The sequence below is a fragment of the Bidens hawaiensis genome, unplaced genomic scaffold, assembly GCF_021521415.1.
Source record: "Bidens hawaiensis isolate Kalapana, Puna unplaced genomic scaffold, B.hawaiensis_p1.1 tig00004444_1, whole genome shotgun sequence".
Classification (NCBI taxonomy): Eukaryota; Viridiplantae; Streptophyta; class Magnoliopsida; order Asterales; family Asteraceae; genus Bidens; species Bidens hawaiensis.
The window spans coordinates 1400001-1410000 of NW_027491267.1; the positions used below are offsets into that span (position 1 = coordinate 1400001).

The window sequence follows — 10000 nt, forward strand, 5'->3', positions numbered from 1 at the left end:
CCTCCAGAATAGTTAACGAGTTTTTCGGTTTGATTCACATCTCCAAAAGGTCTGAGTTATATTAAGGTAAGGTGGCCAAAGGCCCCTATGGTCCAGTGGTTACGACCTCTCTCTTTCACGGAGAAAACGAGGGTTCAAGTCCCTCTAGGGGTATACCAATACTCAAGACTATAGGAGTGGGATTTTCTATCAAGTGATCCATCTTTGTCAAGTCCTTCTAATAGTCTACTCAGTGGGACTTTGTATTTTATATCAAGTGATATGTATTTGTCAAATCTGCCTGGGAAACGAAAAGAAGTTGATTATGGAACGTCTAAAATGAATTAGGCGTTGGGTCGATGCCCGAGTGGTTAATGGGGACGTACTATAAATCATTGACAATATGTCTATGGTGGTTCAAATCCAGCTCGGCCCAACAATTTGTCAATCTACTATCAGATGGTAGAACCCTCTTGTTCTTAAAAAATACCTGATACGAGAGAATAAAAAAGAATCCAAAATTTATGCTAGATCTCTTCTTATTTCCATGGGATTGTAGTTCAATAGGCAAGAGCACCACCCTGTCAAGGCGGACGTTGCGGGTTCGAGCCCCGTCAGTCCCGACGGATCCAATAAGTACATCAATTCGCCTCTCGATTTTCTGTGAAAGAAGGGACAGAGAGCATAATTGAATTCCGAAGGGGTTTCCCTTCTTTTTTTCAGGATTCTGTCGAAGAAAGAACAAACCCTAAACTAAAAAATAACTAAAATAGTGAAGTTGATAGAATATTCCATCTTTTCTCCCACGACTCATCTTTCTCATACTTATTTGTCTTCCAAAGAAATTGAGATCATTAAAATTTAGAACCTAATTCCTCTCTTTTTCCACTTCGCTTGTATTGTTTGTTGGGTTTTTGTAGTTGGGGCGGGTGGTTAGAGTTCGTTTGATGGTTCTATAAGGAAGACCTAAGGAAGGTAGGTTATAGAAAATAAAGAAAAGAAGGATAAATAAAGTAAAGGGGTTTTTGATTGGTCCGGTAATCCCATTTTGGATTCAGTATGGATAAAAGATGTTCGTATGTTATACTATTCAATTCTCGACGACGAATTAATTTAATAGCTCAGATATTGTTATTCATGATATTGATCCGATTCAAGATCATCGATAGGTAATGCATTCATTGAATTGACAGGTGAAATATTTATCATCTCTATGGGATTAAATCCCGAGTTATTTTGAAAAAAAAAACGATGAGATTATGGAAGTAAATATTCTTGCATTTATTGCTACTGCACTGTTCATTTTAATTCCTACTGCTTTTCAACTTATAATTTACGTAAAAACAGCCAGTCAAAATGATTAATTACTTTAAATGAAACTTGACTTCTGAATTCTTATCAATAGTTGAAGAAATCAAATGAAAAGTATTCTATTTTTGTTTTGCGCCTTAAATGAAATCAACGGGCTATAATCGGCGGTATTCTATGAGATCCGAGAGTATGGTAAGTAAGAAATTGATTTCTTACTTATCATACACTCTATTAGTGTTATAGTAGTGTATAAAATTGTTTCTAATAAAGTTGGTATACTATATTAGCTTTTATCTTCAATATATGTAGTTATTAATCCATATATGGAATTTACATAGGACCCAATTCTATTTCTTTGATACATCTATTTATTCCGATGAATCTGAAATAATTGTTTTGTTTTACTATTATAGAATACATTGATTCACTATAATCCAATGGAATTTGGAAACGAAGATATTTTGATTTGAAAATGATTTCAATTCAAATCAAAAATGCGTTGCAGAACGATCTATAAAACAATTGATACCGTTTCATTCCTCAACTAAATTAGGAGTGCTTCTAAAGTCCACTTCTTCCCCATACTACGAGTGAAAGGGAAAATGTAAAGACTACCATTAAAGCAGCCCAAGCGAGACTTACTATATCCATGTGAATTATGTCCCTTATCTCTATGATAGAATTATTCCATTATTGCTCACTAATAATAGTAGAATAAATGGTCCAGAGTCAAAAAGGGATTCTGGGCGAACACTATTGATGAACCAATCAAAAAATCCATTTCAAAAATTTCTATATGATTTATAATCATGAAAGACTAAACACAAGTAAAATAAAAAATCAAAACTACGAAGGAGTGTTACTAATGGAACATCTAGTAATAAAATAAGAGGGCACATTCCTTTTTTTCTTGCCCTTCAAAGTAAAAATAAATCAATTGCTATCTATTACAAACTTTTTCCTATTTGATCTAATCCGTACCCATTCCCGATTGTCTCTCTAAAGGAGTTGGGAGATAGTATATTATACTTTTGACGAGAGGTTAAAAAAAAAAAAAGAATCATTTTTTTCATGTTTTTTTCTATAAATTATCCATCTCAATCTAATAGTGATTGAATGCCTGAACACTCAGAGATTCTCGCGAGCCTATATATGTAGATTACACAGTATAGAAATATAAAGAACTTTCCCCAACCAGTAGTTAAATTATCTCCAATCAAGACCCAATAAGTAGACATAACATTAGTAGTAGAAAGGAATCGGGAAGTCTTGCTTCGACCATTAAAATCAAACATTAAAATCAAATCTTTCTTTTCATTTTGGATTCAAAGATTTCTGATTTCCAATCTTTTACAAAATCCCCAGAACGGATGTTTAGAATCAACCAAGTATTAACAGTCCCCTTATTCTGTTCTGGCTGGGTAAAATTAGGTTGAGTTATATCAGCAGAACAGAATAAGAGATTCCGATTCGTTTGCTGATGAGGCGACACCCGGATTTGAACTGGGGAAAAAGGATTTGCAGTCCCCCGCCTTACCACTCGGCCATGCCGCCAAAACGATACACAATAGGAGAAATTTTTACCTTTTTTGTTGGATTACTCAATTATAGTTTATTGTACTTGCATCCCCTTTTGAATCCTTTTTCTAACTAAACTTATCAAAATTAGAAAAAAACCCTTTTCCCCTTTTGATTGTCCCTTCGATTGATTGTATAGTATCTCAAAACACACAATGCCAAAAAGCTTCCCCTCACTTTTCTATTGAAAAATCAAATGTATATTTTCACTCAAAAAAACCAAAATTTATGACAAACGGGATATTCGTTGACTGAGAATTCGTCAATGATTCTTGGATTTGAATCTAAAATTTGGTTTGCCAAACGACATAAGAAAATACAAATTGATACATACTTGATTTATCCTTTTCTTGATTTATTCTTTTGAATCAAAAATCCTTCTCAATTTCCATTATAACAAAAATGATAAGTATATGTAAACCCCAGAACGGAAATTGTTACACGGGTACTAAATTGGCTATTTAGAGTATGTTGCCTATAAATAAAAAAATGAAGGGAATTTTTTGTAACAAAAAAAGGCCCGGCTGGGCCAGGCCAAAAAGGCACTTCGAATAAAATAAAAGCAAGAAGGTCTTCTTTTTTTATCTTTCTATTTTGATCTTTCGAGCATCTAAATGGAATTGCTAATTCTATAATAACGATAAAGAATGTGAAAGAAATACTTAATTTAATCCTTACTTGATGTGTAATGTAACATAGTAATTATCATTTTCAATTGGGAGAGATGGCTGAGTGGACGAAAGCGGCGGATTGCTAATCCGTTGTACGAGTTATTCGTACCGAGGGTTCGAATCCCTCTCTTTCCGTTGATGACTTTCTATTTTTTTTCTAGTTAAGTGTGTGGAATAGCTAAAAGAAAATAAGAATATGAAGAAAATTGTAAAATAACGCAAGAAAAACAATTTATTCTTCACGTCCAGGATTACGTCCTGGATCATTGGATAGGAATCCAAAGATGAAGAGAGAAACAAAGAATATTACTACTGTGTAAACGAAAAGTTTGAGAGTAAGCTTTACACAACCTCCAAGATCATTTTTTGAAAAAGAAAAACAAGAGAAAAGAAAAGATAATAGATTCTCCATTTTTATATCACATATCTTATTTTGACACCAAGAAATGAATTCTAAAATAGAAAAGAATGTTCAGAAATTCAAATGAAGTTGTGAAGTTGAAATTTTTCAAAAGAGTCTTTGATTACCAGAAATCACTTTCATACCCCCAATTAGATGTTGTAAGCGACCTAAGCTAATAAGGTATTTTGCCGGAAAGGAAAAAGGATTAAAATCGGGAAATGGAGCGAGCCGGATTTCTCACGGCTATTCGATCATTTCAATGTTTGAATTGAAGGTTCATACTGTCAGACTTATTTGATCTTATCAAATGTTATCATTTTTCTCGAATAAATCATGAATTCTACATGAATTCTATAAGATACTATTAAAGATCTTATCGAAAACTTACAGCAGCTTGCCAAACAAAGGCTAAAAGAAAAAAGAACAGGGGTATTACTGGCATAACATCTACGATTGGATTAAAAAAAGCATAGGCTTCGGGCAATTTGGTGAAGAAAAGACTACTCGGATAAAGGTCAGAATTAAGACAGATCAAACTAAAGATATTAAGCATAACAGACATTTTTTTCGTCGAGATAATTGCATTTTGATTGAGTTATTGATATAAGGAAAAATGAAGAATGTAAGGTAGACAAAAAAATCCTTCTTTTTCCACTCAATCAAAAATCCTCCAATTCTCAAAGGAGACTAGAAGAAATCATACTTTCATACAATATCTTAATTGAATTATATGTAATGATCAATAAATTAAGTTGAATTCTAGATATACACATGTCAAAATCCTAGCAACGAATCTATAATATCTATAATAAATTCTATAAAGAAGAAAGGTTTTCTATAGATAGTTGGACTGGAATTGACGAACACTTAATACCAATAATTAGTATTAGTGTCCAATAAAAATAGAAATGGGAAGGCAACGGGTTTTGGTCCCGCTATTCGGAGGTTCGAATCCTTCCGTCCAAGAGCATATCCCCTGTACCCAAATACTTCTTTTTTGTTCAACAAGGTTCTGTTTCACGGTCTATTATTGGATAGAATAGTATTCCTCTTTCTTTTTTTTATTTTGAATGATTCTTTTCGGAATCATATCTGAATTTTTCACAAACTGAAATAAATCGAGTTCAAATGATATGCAAAAGTAACTAAACCCTTTTGATAAAGATAAGATGAGATGTAGAAAGATTACTAAACCTCAGGTTCAAATATGAAAATACATATAAAAGAGGAAGTGCTTAGCCTATAGGTATGTATTGTTATCAGGTATGTATTGTTATCCTATTTCAGTGACAAAAAGTCTTTCTATTTTTGTGAAAAAGGGTTTTCATACTTACTTAAAAAATGAAAATTTAAATATTTAACAATTATATTTATTTTCATTTTAAATATTTAACAATTATATTTATTTTCATTGTTCGATCTATTTAGATTATTTGCTTTACATCATTGAGAATTCCATTCGAAAAGAAAAAATGATCTTTAATATGATAATCAAATGGAGTCTTTACTGTAAAACTTGGCTCAAATCATGATATAGAAGTAAGAAACTTTTTAAAGTATAAAGATTTGTAATGATTCTTTATGGATTGAATCTTTGGGAAGTTTTGGGAAGTTGGAATTAGTAAGTCTATCTTATTGAGTCACTTGAAGAGGTAGAGTCAAATAGAATTTATTTATTTAGAATTTCTTTATTCGTGTGATTTCTGTTAGTTATGTTATTTCTCTATTTAGATTTCTGGATATTTCTGTTAGACATTTTTTGAGATAGAGATTTATATCAAAATGTTCCATTCATACAAAAAAGTCGGGGTCTTGCTAATATTTATTCATAAAAATATTGATTATCTATGTAGCTGTAGCTAACAAAAAAGAGAAATAACTATGTCTCTGTACCGACTGAACCAATGACTATTCATGATTCCATAATTGAATCAATTCCATACCGGTTCGAAATTAGAGGAATGTTATGGTAAAACTTCGTTTAAAACGATGTGGTAGAAAGCAACGTGCGACTTGAAGGACACGATCCGTTGTGGATTCTTATTCTTACATCCACCATTTTATATAGGAATGAAGGTGCTCTTGGCTCGACGTCGTTTTTCTATTCTACTAGAACCCTTCTTTTTTTATTGGGTTGTAATTGTAATGTAAATAGTTTGCGATGGAGCTCGAGTAGAAAGTATTGATTAATTTCTCAGGGGCAACGATCTAGGGTTAATGCCAATCAATAAATTGGAACAACTTCGTAAGTATATCTTCGATATAGAAATCGAAAGGATCCGATTCGAGCAAATTTTAAACAAATTTGAAAATCCAAAAATTTTTGTTGGAACGGCTAAAACTTTTCGCTTCACGGTGTATCGTGCACGAATAAACCATCGGTATGATTCTTTGATAGAAAGAAATCACAAAAAGGGGTATGTTGCTACCATTTTGAAAGGGTTAAGAAGCACCGAAGTAATGTCTAAACCCATTGATTTAAAACCAAGATAAAGGATCCCAGAACAAGGAAACGCCACTTCAATTGTCTCACGGATCCAAATACAGAATCCAAATCTATTTTAAACGAGACGAAAAAGGGAGGGTTAAAGACCACTCAAAAAATAAAAAGATTAATATCTTTAAGATATTTTAAAGATATTTTAGAATTCTTGAACTTGAGTTATGAGTACAAATGATTTTTTTTCAGGAAGAAAGCTAAAAAAAAATAAAAAATGACTATGAGTTAAATTATAGACTAATTTTTTTATGGAGTCCTTTCTTATTTATTATAATTTTATCCATAGACAAAACTTCTAATCATTTTTTCTCGAGCCGTACGAGGAGAAAGCTTCTTATACGGTTCTAGGGGGGGTTTCTTTTTCATCTACATCTATCCCGATGAGCCGTCTATCGAATCGTTGCAATTGATGTTCGATCCCGAAGAGAAGGAAGAGATCTTCGGAAAGTGGGTTTTTATGATCCTATCAAGAATCAAACTTATTTAAACGTTCCCGCTATTCTCTATTTCCTTGAAAAAGGCGCTCAGCCTACAGGAACTGTTCAGGATATTTTAAAAATGGCAGAGGTTTTAAAGGAACTTTGCTCTAATCAAATGAAATTCAATTAAATTAAGGAAATAAAAACTATGGATAGGATAGTGATTTCTATATTATTTTGGATATCTTTTCTATACTATGTTTTTTTATTTCCTTATTTTTTTTCTTGCTCTACTTATTTTCTTGCTATCTTCGTATCTATTTATCATTGCTTTTATAAAATCTTTTTCTAAGTAAACCTTATTTGGTGGATCCTTACAAATATAGAAAACTCTGACATTACCTGCAGTTTTCATTCGAACTCTAATACCAAGTAAGAAACAAGGAATCGAAGTTCGTTATTCGACTTATTATATATGGATTCAATACACTATTGATTGCATAAATCCTTTTTCTACTTTATCTTTATTTATTCTCCACCTAAACTAAAAATTTTAGTATATATGCATATTTAGTGCCAATCCAACACAAGTCTTTTTTTTTTTCCTTTTTTTCAATTTGAGTTCTTGTACTTTTTCCATCGTATTCTTTTATTAACTTTTATATTGACAATATTGTATCGAACAAATATAATTCATCGTGATAAGCAGCTCTATTTATTTCTGTCCCATAGGTTTTAGGTTTGATTTTTTACCTGTTGATACAAATGATGGGTTCGTTGGATTAGCGTTGCTACTCGGATTTTTGGTTGAAAAAGTGGATAACCTAGATATAGGGATAGTCCAGCATTTTTTACATTTCTTTCTTTTGATTTATTTCTTTTTCAGGAAATTTTTTCTTTCTTTTTCGGGAAACTTTTTCGTAGATTACGTAGATTTATGGTTTGATTTAATCATTTTTTTATTCTGTTTATTCTGATTGTATCTACATATCCTTTTTCTATGTGGGTTGCTAACTCAACGGTAGAGTACTCGGCTTTTAAGTGCGGCTAGGATCTTTTACACATTTAGATGAAGCGAAGGATTAGTCCATACATGCGGTAAAGTTTGGAAGACCATGACTGATCCTCAAAGGGAATGAATGGAAAAAATAGCATGTCGTATCAATTAAGAGTTCTGAGAATATTTTATTCTTTCCGGCTCAAGACAAAGCCTTCGTTTAAATTATTCAAAGGGGCAAATAGAAGTCAATTTTAAGTTGGGTCGAATTAAGAAATGGATAGGCCCCATGGCTTCAATTAATTTCATTTTAATTATAGGGAAAGAAAAAGCAACGAGCTTCCGTTCTTAATTTGAATGATTACCAGATCTAATTAGACGTTAAAAAAGTATTAGTGTCCAATACGGGAAGGCTTTCTCCCAGGAATGTATTCTTGATTTTTTAATGAATCCTAAATATTACCATCCTCCATTCCATAATGGAGAAGTATGTGTATAAGAAACAGTATATTGATAAAAAAATTTCCAAAATCAAAAGAGCGATTGGGTTGAAAAAAGTAAAGGATTTTTAATCATCTTGTAATCCTATAATGAAAACAAAGGAAAAAGATAGGATAGAGAATCTGTTGAGAATTTTATCTGTATCCGAGGTATCTATTCGGTTTGTACAATAGTACCTTGTTTTGACTGTATCGCACTATGTATCATTTATAACCCCCAAAATCCTCTACCCTTAATTTAATTTAAATCAAATTTCAAATGGATAAATTCCAAAGCTTTTTAGGGCTAGATAGATCTCACTACTTCTTATATCCCCTTATCTTTCAGGAGTATATTTATGTACTTGCTCATGATCGTGGTTTAAATGGATCGATTTTGTTGGAAAATGCAGGTTATGACAATAAATCCAGTTTACTAATTGTGAAACGTTTCATCATTCGAATGTATCAACATAATCATTTTATTCTTTATGTTAATGATTCTAAACAGACTCCATTTTTGGGGCACAACAAGAGTTTTTATTCGCAAGTAATGTCAGAGGTTTCTTCAACCATTATGGAAATTCCATTGTCTCTGCGATTAATATCTTCCCTAGAAAGGATAGTGAAATCCGATAATTTACGATCAATTCATTCAATATTTTCTTTTTTAGAGGACAACTTTTCACATTTAAATTATGTACTAGATATACGAATACCTTACCCAGCTCATCTGGAAATCTTGGTTCAGGCTCTTCGCTATTGGATAAAAGATGCTTCCTCTTTGCATTTATTAGATTCTTTCTTCATGAGTGTCATAATTGGGATAGTATTATTACTTCAAATTCAAAGAAAGCCAGTTCTTTTTTTTCAAAAAGAAATCACAGACTATTCTTCTTCCTATATACTTCTTATGTATGTGAATATGAATCTGGCTTCCTCTTTCTCCGTAACCAATCTTCTCACTTACGATCAATATCTTCCGGAGCCCTTATTGAACGAATATATTTCTACGGAAAAATAGAGCATTTTGCAGAAGTCTTTGCAAGGGCTTTTCAAGTTAATTTATGGTTGTTCAAAGATTCTTTCATGCATTATGTTAGGTATCAAGGAAAACCAATTCTTGCTTCAAAAGGGACGTTTCTTTTGATGACTAAATGGAAATATTACTTTGTCACTTTCTGGAAATCTTATTTTTACCTGTGGTCTCACCCAGGAAGGATTTATATAAGAATAATCCAATTATCCAACCATTCCCTTGACTTTCTGGGTTATCGTTCAAGTGTGCGGCTAAAGCCTTCAATGGTACGCGGTCAAATGCTAGAAAATACATTTTTAATCGATAATGCTATTAAGAAGTTTGATAGTATTGTTCCAATTATGCATCTGGTTGGATCATTGGCTAAATCGAAATTTTGTAACGCATTGGGGCATCCTATTGGTAAGGCGATTTGGGCCGATTTCTCAGATTCTGATATTATTGCGCGCTTTGGCCGTATATACAGAAATCTTTCTCATTATCATAGTGGATCTTCAAAAAAAAAAAGTTTGTATCGAGTAAAATATATACTTAGACTTTCTTGTGCTAGAACTTTAGCTCGTAAGCATAAAAGTACTGTACGTGCTTTTTTGAAAAGATTCGGTTCGCAATTATTGGAAGAAT

The 10000-nt window shown here is 32.3% G+C and overlaps 1 long non-coding RNA gene and 3 other non-coding genes across 4 annotated transcripts in view; 3 read left to right on the forward strand and 1 right to left on the reverse strand.

The window, feature by feature from the left end:
• The window catches only part of LOC143626610 (uncharacterized), a 70275-nt gene that overhangs the window by 24477 nt on the left and 35798 nt on the right, over positions 1-10000 (forward strand). The gene's annotated exons all lie outside the window — the stretch shown is intronic.
• On the forward strand, positions 82-153 carry TRNAE-UUC (transfer RNA glutamic acid (anticodon UUC)). The gene has a single exon. It is a non-coding gene; the product is annotated as a tRNA-Glu (tRNA).
• On the reverse strand, positions 2774-2844 carry TRNAC-GCA (transfer RNA cysteine (anticodon GCA)). The gene has a single exon. It is a non-coding gene; the product is annotated as a tRNA-Cys (tRNA).
• Positions 3587-3674, forward strand: TRNAS-GCU (transfer RNA serine (anticodon GCU)). Its single transcript has one exon. It is a non-coding gene; the product is annotated as a tRNA-Ser (tRNA).